The sequence below is a fragment of the Rattus norvegicus genome, chromosome 20, assembly GCF_036323735.1.
Source record: "Rattus norvegicus strain BN/NHsdMcwi chromosome 20, GRCr8, whole genome shotgun sequence".
NCBI lineage: Eukaryota > Metazoa > Chordata > Mammalia > Rodentia > Muridae > Rattus > Rattus norvegicus.
This window is the reverse complement of record NC_086038.1, coordinates 18,846,321-18,864,131: the sequence shown is the minus strand read 5'-3', so window position 1 is coordinate 18,864,131 and position 17,811 is coordinate 18,846,321. Positions and strand designations below refer to the sequence as shown.

The following is a 17,811-nucleotide window of genomic DNA, read 5'->3' as shown; positions in this document are numbered from 1 at the left end:
TGATGTCATTGTTATGGGCTATTTTGCTTTGGTATAAGGAAAGGAAGGATTAATAGAGTGTGGGAGTCGAGTCGGTGCAGAAGGACAGAAAGCTTGCCTAAGGCAGTATTTAGCAACATCATCTCGTTCTAAATTTACACATTAATACGTATTGTATCTGTCTACTTAGAAAAAGAAACAAAAGCCAAGCCTGCTGTCTTAACAAAGCAGAAAATTCTGTTTGCCTCCTCCTATGATATGGCCTGAGTTCTGGCAGTTCTAGAACCTTCTGAAGCACAGGCATAGAAGGTAGAATGCTTACATTGGACACCTCACTCCATCAGTGCTACCAACGAGCGGGGCCACTTGCTCCTCCCCACTGCCCCTCTCCCACCATGGCTGTTGGACTCAAAGCCACGTGCTCAGGTACAAACAAATATATGGCCAGTTAATAAACCTGTTCCCTGCCCTACAGAGCTACTCTCTAAAAGGAGCAGGGTCCAACAATCCATATCCACCTATCACCCCAAATATTGGGACTATATCAGTAGGAGGGTCTGTGGAGAAAATATGGCTGTGTCTGGGGCTGGTGCTGCTGTCATAATGGTCAGAGAACACTTCCAGGGCAAACTGATCCTCGACCTAAAGGAGAAGAGGGGTGAGATGCTTGAATCCAGAGTGGGTATATCTGAAAGTCTGAACACTTAGGTACAGAAAGGTGGATAAAATGAGAATAGAAGTCAATGTCTAAGCCCCCCCACCCACCCAAATTAAAAAGGGCAGGCATCATTTTAAGACACTTATTTGGAAATTTACCCCATCTTTTGTGTGCCAGGGTCACACCAGCATTAGCGTTCTTAAGAAAACTGACAAAAGGACACAGCAGGAAGCCCCTAAGAGGAAACAGGAAAGCCAGGGTTAGAAAGCAGCAGAGAGTGTGCAAAAGTCTATGTTACTTGTATGCTCGTCAGAGGCGTGGTGTGTGAAAACGTAACTCCTCATGGTTCAATCCCTATCCTCAACGTTATAGCCATCACATAAGACAAGGAAGCCCTTGACAACCACCTCCAGACATCATGACTCCACCAATGTTGCCTGAAAAGTTCAAACTCAAGACCTTTCAGTTGGGAAAACCATCTCGATGTTTTCAGTAATTTTTGATTGTACGTTGGTCTACATCCATAGCTTTCCTCCTTTTCAAAAAGTCACATATGGCCCAGGGCTACTGGCTGGGTGGACCTTGCAGAATCGCATACCAGCAAGCAAAGGCTTCTACCTGAGAAATGCCATCTTTCAGCTATGACCCAGTGGCCAAAATAGTTCGTTTGTCTTCTCTCAGCCTCAGGGATAGCTTAACCTTCCCATGGGGACAGAAAGAGAAAAAAAGCCATGTGGGTGAGCACTCATAAGGGATGCGTGTACACGCAGCTCTGAAGAGAACGTTTATGATCTCTTCTCAGTGTTCATGCTGGAGGAGACGAAGTCAAATCACATGCAAAGAATCCACCTACCCCTGTCTTTCCACTTCAACATACAACACGTGTGTGTGTGTGTGTGTGTGTGCCCATGCCTGTGTGTATGTGTGTGCACATGGGTGTATGTGTGTATGTGTGTATGCACATGTGTGTATGTGTGTGCATGTTTGTATGTGTGTGTATATGTCCATGCCTGCCTGCGTATGTGTATACCTGTGCCTTTGTGTGTATGTGTGTGTGCACATGTGTGTATGTGTGTACATGTTTGTATGCTTGTGTGCATATGTCCATGCTTGTGTGTATTTATGCATGTGTGTGCCCATAGTTGTATGCATGTGTACTCATACCTATGAGTATGTATGCGTGTATGCATATGTGTTTATGCATGTGTGAACATGTGTGTGCATGTTTGTATGTGTGTGTCCATGCCTGTGTTTGTGTGTATGTGTATATGCATGCATGCATGCATGTGTGTGTACCCATACCTGTGAGTATGTGTGTGTGTGCATGTGCATGTGTATGTGCATGCACTTAGCTTCAAATACCTCCTGTTGTGCTCAACAGGGGTTGAACTAAAAGAAAAGTGGGGTACTATGGCTGAAGCAACCTAAGGGGTTCTGCCAATAACAGCAGAACCATCCATCTGGGCTGAGAGGCAGTGGGGGAAGAGCCTCCTTCTTTTAGAATGCACTGAATATGAAGCTCCTACTGTGTACACTTCTATGCAGGAGGAGAGAAGAGTGGACACGGGAAAATGTTGCCTGTGGACAAGCTTACCGTCCCAAGGTGCTCTAGGATACAGATGCTCTCAGGGAACACTCGCTAAGTGTCATATGAATGCACAAATAAGTTTCTAGTTAATGGAAGTGTTAGGGTGATGGAACAGTATAGAAGGCGACAAAGGGCAGAGAGTGTCCCACATCAACCATCTTTGTTGTTCTTGTTCATCCATTGATTGGGGGAGAAAATCTTGGGTTTACTGATCCATTAAAGGAATGTGACAGTACACATGGAACACTTACATCCCAGACAGGAGGGATGGTAATATCCTGATGGCCCAATGAAGTAAACCCAGGCATCCTCAGAAACAATGCCCGCCTCTTCACAAAGTCCGCCTGCCCGAAGAGGGTGTGCGGATTCAATGGTTAAGTTAAATTATCAGCAAAGCAAGGGGGCCCTAGAAAACACAATCACCCCTCCTGTAGATGTCTGCCCACCATTAGAATCCGCCCTGCGTTTGTGAAAGAAAGAAAGGAATGGGTTTCACAGACCAGTAACAATCTACTGTCAGTCGTTTACATTAAAAACACCAGCTTCCCCAGCCTACCTGTCCTCTGGGAACACAGGGAGAAGCCCTGATTATCTCACACACAGGATGCTGGGCGCTTCTGTGGAGTGTTCTTCATGATATAGTGACATCATGTGTTTTCCTACCTATAATCAAACTGATCTTAAACACCACAGGCCCTGGGGTTAATCCATCAATCATCAGATTGATGAGCACTGTCTTCTCCAACCTGTCTGGGTATTAGGTAATCTTTGAAACTGCATATTTAAACATCTGGTCTGTATTAGCATTGAAAGAACAGTTTTGAAAAGTGTGTACCATGGGGAAGAGTCCCTCTCAGTGTTCTGGAGTGACGGTTCTTAATTTTTGGAGTTGTAAATCCTGCTTCTGTCTCTCATGCTGCCACACACAAAGGGGGTCATCTGTAATTTCTTGTCCTGAGTTCAGAGTCACGTTGTGAAGTCCTCTTACTTCGAGCATATTTTAGAGTGTTTTTCTCTGACTCAGTTTGTGTGCTGTTTTGCCCAAAGTATGCCAAGCTGAGTTGCTTCTAGCTCAGGACACAAAGTCAGTCTCGTCCTAGCCATTGGTTGAGGGTCAGACCTAGGCAGAGCATTTATCTGAAGCTGTCTAAGTCTGTGAAGAAATACTGCACAGCCTAGATATAATCTAAGAAAAGTACAATGTGAACTTAAAGGTGTTTCATGGATGCTTTTAAAAACTGGGTCTCCCACACATGACAAAAAATTAGTATTTAAAAGTGTGAAATGGTTATAGATAGTCCTGTAAATGGCACACGGTAAAAACATTTGTGTGTTGTTTTGTGGTTTTGAGTTGCCGTGGGGCTGGTGATGTATTTCATACAGTCTTTCTGGTTTCGCTTTACTCATTTGTCCGACGAATTTATAAAACCCATTTTTTTTATGTGAGTCAGCTTTCTGTTGCTATGACAACATACCCGAGGCAGACAATGAAAGAAATTAAGGAACGCTAAGGTTTGATCATGTCAGAAGTTTCTGTCCAGGCTCTGGTGGCTTCTTGGCAGAGCATGGGGAAAGGGTCTGGTCATCTCTTAGTGGCCAAGAAGCAAAAGCATAAAGAAGGGATGTTGGCCCCAACAGTCCCTTCAAAGCCACACCATCAATTCCTTCCCTTAGGTCTGACCTCCATCATGTTCCAACAGCACCACAGGCTGATGCCTACGTCTTCAGCAAGTGGCATCTATGACCCAAATGGGGTACTCCCTAAAAATCAGTATTGAGTGAGATTTCCTTTGTTCATGGGAGTCATGCCATATGGTAGAAGGTGATGGCTGTCACAATGGAGTCTTGACTGAAGAAAGTCGGGATAGCATGCTGAGTTTGCACCATAAATGACACTAATGAAGTATTCAGCAAAGATTAACATGTGGACACAGATGGACTGTGTGACCTTATTGGGGAGTTCTAAATCCGTACGATAGACAGCGCACAAATAGTTAAGCAAATCCCAGCTATGACATAGATATATGCGACACACACAGAGGGAGCCGGAGAAACAGCTCAGTTGTTAAGAGCACTTGGTGCTCTTGGTTAGGACCCAGGTTCAATTCCCAGGACCCACATGGTGGCTCATGACTGTAACTCCAGTTAGAGGAGACACAATGCCTTCTTCTGGCTGACATGGGCAGCAGGCACACATTGGTGCACACATGCACATGCAGACAAACACTCACACACATAAAATATAAATAAACCTAAAAACGATGTTTAAAAAATATGTGTGTGGGTTGGGGATTTAGCTCAGTGGTAGGCCCTGGGTTCGGTCCCCAGCTCCGGAAAAAAAAAAAAGAAAAAAAAAGAAAAAAGATATGTGTGTGTGCATGCATGCGTGGGTGCGTGCACATGTGTGCGTGCGTGCACCTGCCTGCTTATCAATCTGTGCATCAGGTATGCACAGATTCCCACAGAAGCCAGATGTGAGGATGTCAGAACCCTTGATACTGGTATAAGGTGTGAGGCATCTAACGCAAGTGCTGGGCGCTGAACCTAGGTCCCCTGTATGCACAGCACGTGCTCTTATCCACTGAGCCATCCTTTCGGGTCCATATTTTTTTCTTTCATATAGCAATGGTAATTGTGGGGTTCCTCCTTTACATGTACTGACCTCACTGTTTATGGACACATGTCCATTTGCGTGAGTCGATTCCCTGTAAGATTCTGTAAAATAAAACGATTACCTTCTCCTAAAGGTGAGGGAACTAAGAAGAAAGGGAAGTTGAGTCACTTGCTGGAGACTAAAAGCTCCAACCAGGAAGAGAAAAACAGCTGACTTCAACCCAAGTAATTGGGCCCCATCTCCTTTCTAACGCACTGAACTTGAGTGCTCCCACGGTCGGTGTGGCCTCCCATGGTCGGTGTGGAAGCCGTGGCATTTGGTTTGCTAAAGGACGCTCTATTTCCGCTTTTCCAGCTCTGTTTCTACTTATTCTCCTTTTTTGTCAGCTTGTCCTCGAGAGGCTCACCTTGAGTGCAGCTCACTGCTCTTGCCTGTCGTTGTAAGGAAGATGCAACCTGGGGTACTTTCAATTCAGAAGACTTGGAGCTAAGAGAACTCAAAGTCTGGAATATCTCTCTCTGCTGGGGTGACTTGAATAAACTGGCAAATCAAAAGCATGCCTTGACCGGTCTCTCTTTGGAATTAGTCGCCCTCGCACACAGAGAGCCTTGGGGGAAGATTCCACATACCCCAGAGTGTACTGCGTTACCGGTTGCTCACAGGGGCCACTGGTGGAATCGCCCTGTAACACTTTGTCTTTTTTTCTGTTCCTTCTGACAAAAGTAACTTAAGGGAGAAGGGTTTCTTGTGGCTCACAGTTCAGGAGTGCAGTCCTTCAAGGCTGGAAAGTCAAAACAGCGGGAGCTTAAAGCGGCACCACATCGCATCAAGAACTGACACGGATACACGCATGCGCGGTTTAGCTTTCCTTCTCTGTTCTGTATGACGCAGGATCTCCTGCCCACAGTACTCGGTTAATGTAATCAGGATGATCCTTCACAGATATTCGCAGAGGCTAGATAAATCCCTCACCGGCATGCACCACCTGACTCTACGGTCTGGCTACCAGACATTTCACACTTATCGCAGAATCAAATTCTTACCCTGGTAGTTAGCGAGGGTAAGCCAAAAGGGGCCTGCTCCCCCAACACCCTGGAAAACGTCTGTGCATAGCTAAACTTCAGAGGCTGATGGAGAGAGGGCAAGGTTCCGTTGTTTTTATTTTTAAGCCTTCCCAAACCCCGTGGGAAATAATTAATCCAAAGCAACTGAGTCTCCAAATTAAAATTTCCAGTAGTTTTCTTCAGTGTGACTGGAAAAAAGAATAGACTATTTTCTGGGTCATTTACATTTGAGTTATTGGATGTTAGATTTTTTTAAATAAATGTTTCATCTGTAACCCCGATTTTAGCTGCATTACATCTATCAGAGAATCTCATTTTCCTTCTTATTTGATATGTGCTTGGAATCATTACAACCATGGCCGCTCTAACAGGACTGGTGCTGTGGCCTTCCTTTAGGCTAAAACTCCTTGAGTTACACTCAGTGGTCTGCATCTACATTCATTTTTATTCTCCAATTAAAAAAAAATAAAGATTTTAAAAAACAAAGCATAAAAAACACTTTCAGGGAAAATTTCAATTAAGACATAAGCATGAAATTATCCTAAAACCAGTGTCAGAGCTGGTGGCCCCCTGAGGTGGGCATTGGAGAAGCTGAGGCAGGAGGAATTGTAGGCTCGAGGTTAGCCTGGGCTAAACAGTTACAGCCTGTCTCAAAAACGAACCCAAACCAAACATGTTCACTTGGGGGTCCATTCTGTTTATCAGAGAAAATACTCTGGAGTGGGCATAATAATGCCTACACTCAGTCAGAGGCAGGGGAATTACTACTAGTTCAACAGTTTAAGGGTCTATTCAGGGCTCAAAGAAAAATATAATAGACAATAATGATGATAGATAGATAGATAGATAGATAGATAGATAGATAGATAGATAGATAGATGATAGGTATATACATTCATATATTCATAAATGATAGATGATAGATGATAGGTAATATATACATGATAGATGATAGATTCATACATGCATTCATACATACATTCATACATGATAGAAGATAGATACATTCATACATACATACATATGTAGATGATAGATGGTGGATAGATGATAGACAGACAGACAGACAGACATGATAGGAAAAAGAAAGATTAGATAGAAATAGATATGATAGATTGATAATAGATAGATGATAGGAAAAAGAAAGATTAGATAGAAATAGATATGATAGATTGATGATAGATAGATAGACAGATAGATAGATAGACAGACAGACAGACAGACAGACAGACAGACAGACAGATAGATAGATAGATACCTCCATGCTGCTGTTGATTTTGTGCGTGCGTGTGTGTGTGTGTGTGTGTGTGTGTGTGTGTGTGTACCTTGTACCTTACCCCTATCCCTGTCCAGAGGGATTCTGAAATTCCCCCCAAATCCCTAGCATTCTGTACAGTAGCAAGCCACTCGAGGAAATGAAGAGAGGGTAGAAAATGGATGTTGTTAACCAGAAAGCTCTTCACTGATTCAGAATTCTTTTCAGGTGATTTCTGGCATTGTCCCGCATCTGTAACTGTGGCTGGGAAAGTCCAGCCCAAGACTTTTAGATTTCAAGTCATGTTGATTTCAACCATAGCCTCTGGCTGGAAGCCCTGTTGTCATCCCTTAGGCCTGTTCTCCACAGAACACTGACAGTGTTCTAATGAGTTAGCAACACTATTTTTTTTTTCATGGAAATGGATATTATTATACTTCTTCTGAAGGGGGAATCTACCTTCTTGTCCTTGTGGCCTTTATAAGTGAGCCCCAGCCACCTCAAACACCAGCTGATCCTCCAGTCAGCAGGTCTACTCTTCTCCATAAAATGCTCTCGGCCCCTGAAGAGGAGGACTTGGGTTTTCAGTCCAGAGAATCTCGTATGTTTTTGTAGCCATGTGATGGGTTTATGGGAATATGCTTGTTGTTTTCCCAGAGACTCATAGCTTGCTCTCAGATGCATAGTCTCAGGAGTGAACCCTCACCAGCATGTCATGGCTGGACCAGACCTAGCTCTGTTTACATAATACACTTGAAAGAACGTCACTTTGGGGGAAAATGTGGTCAACCTGTTAGGGGTAATGTTTGGTAGGTTAGTATAATGGTGTTGGACAGTTTGCTTGTAAAATGAATAACAGTAAACTCATATATTATAAAAACTATCTAGGGAAAAGATGTAACGTGCTTATCCTAGTGACTCGAACAGATTATCAGTATCCAGTTAATATCACCAGTATTATAAAATTTTGTTTATATTAGACATGGTGAGTAGGTACCAGTTGGCGGAAGGTATGTCATTTAAAATCTGGGGCTTGTAAACTTGGTTCTCTGAAAGCATCCTAATTAGAATCTTCTGTTGAAAGTGTTACTTATTCAGTCAGCCACTCAAAACGACGTATTGAACACTGCTCTAGATGGAAGGAACACTCCTGTAAGTAACAGAGACCTGACTTTAGAGGAAGTCATTCTAGAGCAGGCAAACACTAAGGTAACCGACAAGCGTGCCACCCCACATAGAGGCGCTGCAAGGGGGAAACAGAGTCAGAGGTTGAAAGAAGGGCAAATCCTGCTGGAAAGTCTAGTCTCTCCCACTCCCTCTCCTTCCCCCCACTCCCCTGCCCCCCCTCTACACACACACACACACACACACACACACACACACACACACGTGGGGGGAGACTCATTGACATCTGAGAGGGTCTGATCAATCAAAGATGGTTTATAAATTTTGTCCAATGTCACCTGCTATACCATTTATTCTTTGGTCTCATCTGAGACTTCTTTTTCCTTGCGAACGTCTTCCTTATGAACAGCAAACACATCAGGGGACTGGTTCTCAACTAGAAGACAGGACAGTTTCTGCAAATGCTGCTTATTGGGGAAGAACTCAAGGTCAGAAAAAGAACCGGAAGACTGTAGGAAGTAGTGACTGAAGGGTGGCTACGTTCAGGAGGAAAGGGAGCTGAGAGTGGCCGAGGTAAGCTCCGCCCCCTGAAGCAGGCTATCTTCCTGCTCATGCGCTGCTCGCCTGCAATGAAGGCAGAGTGATGGAGTCAAGTCAGCACTTGCTCCCTTCTCCACACAGTTATCCTCCTGACTAACGGGAGGCTCATTAGCCTCTCATCCCTGTTAATGCTTTTAGGACCCAACTCCTATGACTGTTCACTGGCCATGCTTACTCCTTTTCCTGTGACTCATGAGTTGCTCAGAAGTCACTGACTTCCTGTGACTCAGAACCTCCAGTCTCTTGAGGGTCTGTCTTCAAGTGATGTTTTGACCTTGATGAAGCTTCGCTGATGCTGCCGCTGGCGTCCTGGAAGCGAGGGTCATTTGCCCAACAGGATATATTCTGTCTTCTTCCGCTTAGTGTGACAGACATCTCTAACGTATCCCGATGAGTGAAAGAGGTACCAAGGTGCATGGACACAGTTACCAGAGCGACCGTCCCAATTTGACCTTAGTACCCTGCCCCCTCCCCCGACCCCCCATCTGGCCTGCTATGGAGGACCCACCTGACCAGTCAGAGTTATTCATGAATGGGGAGGCTGTGAGGTCACTATCTGCTAAGGCTGGATTGGATAACTAAGCAGAGGAGAGGGGCTGCTGCATAGAAGTGAGGGGCTTGTATTGCTTCAAGTATCTGGTGGTTCTTATTGTTGGCTTCTTCCTTTCGGATGCTCGAAGTGCAGAGAAAGCTTTAAGAGCTGTAGGTATTGAATCCCGCCTCCCCCACCCCACCCCAACTCCACCCTGCCCCCCCCCCCCCCGTGAATTTTCCTTCCGAGTAACCATCAGGCAGTGTTAGCTTCCAGAGTGTGGGCGGGGCTACCGGCAGAGAATTAGCATCCAGAGTGTGGGCGGGGCTACGGGGCGCAAGTCTTTGCAGCCTTCCTAATCCTCTTCTGAGCTGTGTGGTGATGTCTTTTCTCAGGATGTGCTCCTGGAGTCACGTGTCGATGTAAGAAGCACAAGTGTGAGCTCAGCCTGTCATCTCTAAAAGCATGTGGTGGGCCTAATCAAAGCTCACAGAGCACTGCCTTCTCCACATCCGCATCCTCAAGCCCCGATTAGGCCGGACAACAGAAACGTAGCCAATGACAGCTAGTGAGCAATCTTATCATTCACCAGAGACCCCCTGGGAAAAAGGGAAGTGGTCATTTTGTAATAATCGTGAATTAGGTCTGTGAAATGAGAAAGAAACCGTTCGGCGTTCCATCTCAACACAGCCTTGGCAGTTCAGAAATGGCCTGGCTCTTCCGAGGCTATCCATGCTAATAACAGGCATGCACCTCCATACTTAGTGGGACACACTTCCGATGTTTTCATTAGCTGTGAAAATACGGGAGCGGCTGCTGGACAAGGCACACATGTGAAAGGCCTGCAGGTGTTATCTTTTGCTCTGTGTGTTGACCCTATCCGTCAGCCCAGTGACGGTCAGAAAAACATGTGTGTTGAATCAGGAGTTAAGAGCACCCGTGGCTCTTCAGGAGAACCATAATTCAGTTCTCAGCACCTATCTACGCAGGGCAGCTCACAGGCACTTATACACATCCAAGAAGCTCTCTCCTGTGTATGTGAGTGTATCCACACACACAGACACATAAGTAAAATATAAAAATCTCTTAGAGAGAGGGGGGGGGAGAGAGAGAGAGAGAGAGAGAGAGAGAGAGAGAGAGAGAGAGAGGGAGGGAGAGGGAGGAAGAGGGAGGAAGAGGGAGGGAGAGGGAGAGGGAGAACACAATAGTAGAGTGTGAGGGCGGGATTATTAAAGCTGAGGACTGGAACCGCTGACCCTAGTAAGAGGATCAGCTCTCAAAGGAGCAGGTCCCCAAGATACACATGTGGTCATTCAGATCCACACTGTCAGGAGCAATCCAGGCTCCCTGAAGGACGGTCCACCTTTGAGTCTGGAAGAAATAGTTTCTTATTAGATTAGGGAAAATAAATGACCCCCCCCCCCAGGTTACTGGCATGTGCTCCTGACCGGGCAGTGTGTCAGGTTTTAGACCAAGAAGGCTGAGGATACAACGAACTAGACAGAAACAGCCTCCTGCCTCCCCTCACTCTGACTGTGGCCATTCCCCCAGGTGACATTTCTAAGCTCCAGAGGTCTGTAGTATCCTGTCAGACTTACTCTCTGGGGTTTGCTTTTATTCTTGACCTTGTCCGTTATTTCTGTGTATAAAGGAGACTAGAACACGCTGGAAGGAAACTTGTGGGACAGACTGAGGACAGCCAGCCTGGCTTTGTGTGCTGTCTTCAAAGCTCCCTTGTGGATGACAACAGCTGCCCACTTGGAGTTCAGTGAGCTGAGTTTTTCCATGGGTTCCTATGAGTAATGTCCCAGCCATAGCCTCTGTCTGAAATGAGGAAGAAAACACCATAGAAGAGAGCATGGTCATCTGCAGGGGTTTTCAGTTGTCACATCAGTGAGGCCAGTGTTGCTGGAATTTTATTTCCTACTTCAGGAAAAACATGTCGTGTTTTGGCTGAATGATGAACAAAGAAAATTCTGTAGAAACCAGGCCCTGGTGCAGAGAGTCTGGTTTGGGACAATACTTGAGGGGATAGAGAATAGATTAATAGTTTACAAGATTTCGTGGGAAGACGGTGACTTTTAAAAATCTCACTTTATTTTTAATTTTTTTGGCTCTATAAGATACATAGATGAACAGATCCTGATGGGAGGGTGTAGAAATTCTGCTTTTTTTTTTTTTTGGTCAATATTGGAATTATCAGGAATCCACAGCCTTTCATTTAATTTAAAAGTGTGTCTCCCAAAGACACAGCGGTCACCTCCAGATAAATCTTTCTGGGACATATAAAAACTCAAGATTTTCTTTCTGTTGGCCATGTGATCTCACCCAAGCTCCAAGCACCATGTATCATGAAAGCAGCCACAGACAATTCCAAGATATGGGACTAAAGCTATCTTCAATGCAGTTTGACCTGTGACCTTTGGCATTTAAAGACTATAAAGCACTGTTCTTTTGTGAGGTATCCTCTCCACCCCTCCAACTGATTAAGACTGTGAAATCAAAGTTTGGCATGGTGGTACATGCTTTATAATCTCAGAACCTGGAGGGTAGAGACAAGAGAATCAGAAGTTCAAGGTTGTCCGAGCTAGGTAGTAAGTTTGAGGATCACCTAGACCATGGAAGCCCCTGCAGCACAGAATAAAACTTCCAAATGGTTGAGTTTGTTCCACAGGACGCAGGTAGCTGACCCTTGAGCTGGGCTAGCAGACATCTTGAGAAGCGATAACCTCCAGTTGCTGAACGTCCGCATAGAGAGGCTCATTCTTGGGATAGACAGGTTGGAAACATGAACAGAGCTCTGGATATTTGTCGTCTGGGCCTTCCAGGATTTGTGAATCCAGGAGCAACACAGAGAAGAACTCCCCTCCCCTCCTGCAAAGTAATGTCTGACACTGGAGAACATCCAGGGAACCGTTCGATACATGGAGTTTTCCTCTGATCTCCTCTGCCGCCATCCCCTCTCTTCCTCAAACATGTATGGAGTGTGTAACATAGGCTGCTCTTGGTTAGAGCTTGATAGTATGAATCCAAGGGCAACACATGCCTGCTCAAATCTGTCATCACTCGTAAGAGTGGAAGCCATGCTTGGGACCAGCAGGTGTTTAAAGGGGAGACAGTTTGCTGTGTCCCCAGCACCAGCCCCCAGCACCACCTACACCTCATCCTCTGCTTGATCAGATGATGCCCCTGATCTTTCCCAGCTAGAGTGACTCAGGACACCAAACGGTTGCCATGGTACCACCCTCCCTCATGAGTATCCTGTCCCACCATTGAACAGGTTAGGTGAACCTTGACTAGGATCTTGCTTTTGAAAACTCAATTTCTTCTTTTGTGTCTCTGTGCTCAAGATAGTGAGTCTCATTTTGTATTCTTGGCCCAGGGGTAGCAAGAATTCATGGTCATGGGAATGTTCTGGGCTTCTGTTTCTTCACCCTTAAAAAACAAATGGCTTTGGTGGCACGATCGGAGATTGCTTTTGGGAAAGTTGAATTTGTGTTTCTCTTCTTCGTTAACTACTTGACATCTTGGATTTTCTTCTAAGATAGGAAATGCTTTCTCTCCTAATAGGAGTAGAAAAGCCGCCATTTAAACCTCATGGTGGGATGGATGCCCGGCGTCTCCACTAGACCTCCAACGTTTACCTGAATCTCGACCATGCAGGGACATTGACCTCTGCCCACGCGCTTCCTCTCCAGCTGCAAGAGTTGCGAGATGAGCCACCAGCATTTGGGAAACAAGATGTCCTGGCCAGGGGGCGGGTTGGAAGACACAATTATAGGAATTATTATTTCTCTTATTTACTATAATTACAGACTGCTGCTCTCTGCAGAGCTTCAGAGAAAGGTTGACTCCGTTGGAGATATTTATCCTGGAGAGGAGATGCCTGGAGGAGATGGGGGGGGAGGTCAGGGGGGAGGGCAACCACGTTGAGTGTTTAAGAGATGAAAACCTGTCTCTTTTCCCCTGGTGAAGAGGGACGATGAAGACATTGGTTGGTTCAGGGAAGTGCAACACAGTGCGAAGAGGTTGGAAGGTGCTGCAGAACACCTCACTGGCCACAAGAGGGCGTTCCCCAGGAAACCGGCAGTGGATAGAGCTTTAGCGTCTGTCTCTCCCTCTGAGACGCCCACAGCAGGCACTAAAGACTGTACGGTCCACAGGACAGATCTGAAGGGCCTGGATTCCCAGCAGCATTACGGACTACCCTCCACATTTAGATAAAGCAGGTAGTTAGAGCAAAGGTGAAAGACAGAGGTGAAGAAGGCAGAACCATGCGGCAAGAACGTGTTTAGAATCAAGTCACCTGCATCCGGAGAACCAAGGGCTTCGGTGTGTGTCCTGAGATTTGATGAAAAGCACAGTTCACCCTCAATTGAAGGTGCCCAACCTGGGGACAGAGAGGGGTTTGGGGCCAGACTCAACTTCCCTGAGCATCCACAGAGGACACTGCCCGCTACTTCCCTACCAGCTTCACCCCCGCTGCAGACAGGCTGGTATCCTGTATCCCAGAGAAGATGCTGGGCTCCCGCATCCCCGAGAGGATGCTGGTATCCTGCATCCCAGAGAGGATGCTGGGCTCCTGCATCCCGTAGAGGATGCTGGCTCTCATCACTAGGTACCAGTTCTTACGCAGACACAAGGAAGAGGGGATGATGTATTCCCACTGCTCCTGTTCTAACACACTTTCTAGCATGTGGTATGCGCACTTCAGTGTAGAGGTTTTATTAATGAATGAATGAGACAGGATTATACACAGGGAAAGAGGCAATGTACTGCAATCTGGAACTAGAACTCCAGAGCTGATGACGTCTCCCCATTCTCCCATGGTGGCAACTAGTTACAATAGTCTCATCTGTAGTGAGGTATAATCGGGTGAGTGAATCCGTATGTACTTACAATGTAGATATTGAATGCTTTGCTATGCGTGTGCATTGGGGAAATGACCCTCTCTGCCTGACTAATTAACATAGTCACTACCTTTTGTATCAGTCATTTTCTTCTCTCTATGTGTGCACCCGCACTGGCCCCCTTGGCACGGTTCAGTTATACAGAAATCTCTCTCTCTCTCTCTCTCTCTCTCTCTCTCTCTCTCTCTCTCTCTCTCTTTCTCTCTCTCTGTGTGTGTGTGTGTGTGTGTGTGTGTGTGTGTGTGTGTGTAAGAGAGAGAGAGGAAGATAGAGAGGAAGGGAGAGAAAGGAGAAAGAGGAAGAGAGAGAGAGAGAAGAGAGAGGGGGAGAGAGAGAGAGGGCACACTTTTTGAACATCAGGTCCTCAGAACTCATTTTGTGTAGCACCTCTCTCTGAGTCCCCTTCAGCCCTGCAGTCCCTGCACACCACACCTCTATTTCTGTGGGTTCAGCATTGTAAATCTCACCTAGAGATGATGTGGTGTTTGTCTTTTTACCTCATCAAAATGGGAGACTGACGCTCTCCCTGTGTCTGATGAGTCCATATTCCACGTTCTATTTATCCACTCATCTGTCCTCAAAGCCTCTGGTTGCTCCGTAACTTGGCCATTATGAAGGATGCTGTACGGAGCAGGAACACACATCATCCAGGCATAGGTTTTATTTCTATGGCTGGACACCCAGGGAGGAGGGCAGGTTGCATCATAAAGTGGTCCTGGTTTTACTTTTCTGGGGAACTTCCATACGACTCTTCATAAATGGCTCCGTGTCTGGATCAGTGCTGCACCAGAATTCTCCCTTTTGATCCCTCCGTGTCTTCACCAACAATGTTACCTTCTGTCCCGTTGGTAAAGGCTGCTCTAAGAGATGTGAGAGGCCTCATTTAGAGGACCTCGTCATCCAAATGATTAGTGGTGAGCAGTGCTTTCCAATGCAATGGGCGGCCTTTCCGATATCTTCTTTGGAGAAATACCTGGGGAGCCTTCGCCGTTTTTAACTGGATTGTTTTGTTTCCAACCATATTCAACTAAGTGGGTTTCTTTCCCACTTTGAATGTTTGCTCCTTAACAGCTGCGGGGCTTCGAAACATGTTGACTGCTGTGCTCTGTGGCCTGCCAGTATATTGTTACACTGATTGATTTTGTTATCGGGCAGAAGGTGTCTAGGTTCGGGTGGTCCCATTTATCTCTTCGTCTTTGCGTTTGTGTCCTGAACTTTGGGTTGACCCAGTGATGTTTTTTGGTGTGTGTGTGTGTGTGTGTGTGTACACATATATATGTATATATGTATATAGGTGTATGTGTGTATATATATACATATATGTTTATATTATGTGTATATATGTATATAGGTGTATGTGTGTATATATACACATATATGTTTATATTGTGTGTATATATGTATATAGGTGTATGTGTGTATACATACACATATATGTTTATATTGTGTGTAGATATGTATATAGGTGTATGTGTGTATACATACACATATATGTTTATATTGTGTGTAGATATGTATATAGGTGTATGTGTATATATATACACATATATGTTTATATTGTGTGTAGATATGTATATAGGTGTATGTGTGTATATATACACATATATGTTTATATTGTGTGTAGATATGTATATAGGTGTATGTGTGTATATATACACATATATGTTTATATTGTGTGTAGATATGTATATAGGTGTATGTGTGTATATATACACATATATCTTTATATTATATGTAGATATGTATATAGGTGTATGTGTGTATATATACACATATATCTTTATATTATGTGTATATATGTATATGTATATGTGTTTGTATTATGTATGTATGCATATATGTATATGTTTGAATTATATGTGTGTACACACACACACACACACACACACACACACACACACATCAATGTGCTTGTCCCCAGTTGTTTTCTATCCACTCAGAGACTTGGGCTCCTTCTGAGCTAGCCTCACGTGCACACTCAGTTCTGTCAGTACCCTGCACTTGGAGACACATCCCTCTTCTATCGAATCAGTTGCCTCAGAGAAGTTGTTTTGGGTCTTCCAATTCTACTGTTCATCTGCAAGCCTGTTTTTGGGCGGGTGTCCTACTGTCTTGATGACTGTGGCTTTGTCACAACTTTTGGGGTCAAGTACTGTTATGACTTCAGCTTTGCCTCTGTCACTCAAGCCTCTTGATGCTCCCCCTGACCACCAAAGAGAGAGTGGGGTAGGGGGTGGCTAATGAGGACGTGTGAATGTCAGTCTTCAGAATCCTGTCCACTCAAGTCCCAACTCTGACCTAGTGACCTTTGAAAGCTATTTAGCTTCTCTCCTCTCTGGTTTTACCTGCAGATATGGGGGAAAGTTCTTCCTGGAGTTTCTCTGAAAGCTAGAGCAGTATACGTAAAGAAATTAAGAAAGGACAAATGCAGACCCGGGGTGAAAGCACTTACACTAAGACTGATGAGTTAGTTCTGATGCCTGGGACCCCAGTGGTGGAAGGAGAGGTTCAGGTTGTCCTCCGACCTCCACATGTGCAGTCTCCTGACTTACACTTACCTGTGCCCCTCTGCACGTGCGCCCCTCCGTCTCACACTATTTTTAGTGGCTAAGAAGACATTAACGTCATAGCTCGATGAGTCTTGGTAATTACTAGCTGTGGTTCTGTGATGCTGGACTGCATGAAGTTGCTAGAATACAGCCCCTGCATTGAGTTAATAAAAATGGAAACACACTGGGCATAGAGGAATTTTCCTGTGGCGTCAACTACCTGGGAAGCTGAGGCAGGAGGACAGTAGGTTTTAGGCCACTTCGTCAAGGCGGATTTTATTTTCTTTTGTTTTCTGATATTCTGTATCTAACCAAACCACCTTTTCATTTAAAATAATGTCTAGTTAGCACTTAGTAGGCTCTTAGTGAAAATGCTTCACATGAGTAGACCTACACTGGGCATTCCCAGAATCAGAGCCCACCAGACATTTTAACTTATTGCCTCAAAGAGGGAAGGAGGGGACCAAGTTAGAACTAGATAAAGCAGGGCCGTCCCTCTGATAACCAGAGACTTTTGAACCTCCTTGTACTAAAGTACACAGACAGTAAAATGTCACCTGTGCAATGTGTCCCCAAACCTAATAATCTGAATGGAATAGTTTACAAAGTGTCCCCCCACTCCAATTACCAGAGACTTGAGTCTGTATTCATCACCTAGGTTCACATGTTCTCGCACATCCGCTCATCCGTACAGGTCAGAGAGGGACAGAAAATAGAAGTTCAAGAAGAACTGCATAGCAACATGCAGGCTAATGGGACACCAGAGCCACAGAACGTGGTGACATTGCCTCTGGAAGGGACTTCAGAGCAGGGTGCAGAGATAGCTGGAGAGAAGCAGGCACCAGGAGCCAGTTCTGCGAGCGACTCCAGGCAGCCAGGGCACAGGACCCAGCTGATTAGCTTGCTATTTTCAGAATTCCACATATCAGGACTCTGG

General features: G+C 45.2%; 1 protein-coding gene and 1 long non-coding RNA gene across 50 annotated transcripts in view; both read left to right on the top strand.

The window, feature by feature from the left end:
• Positions 1-17,811, top strand: part of Ank3 (ankyrin 3) — a 623,484-nt gene that overhangs the window by 360,659 nt on the left and 245,014 nt on the right.
• Positions 220-5,393, top strand: LOC102554153 (uncharacterized). 2 transcript variants are annotated; one of them, XR_005497845.2, is made up of 3 exons: positions 220-405; positions 4,973-5,063; positions 5,226-5,393. It is a non-coding gene; the product is annotated as an uncharacterized LOC102554153 (long non-coding RNA). The 2 variants fall into 2 exon arrangements; XR_005497844.2 differs by lacking the exon at positions 4,973-5,063.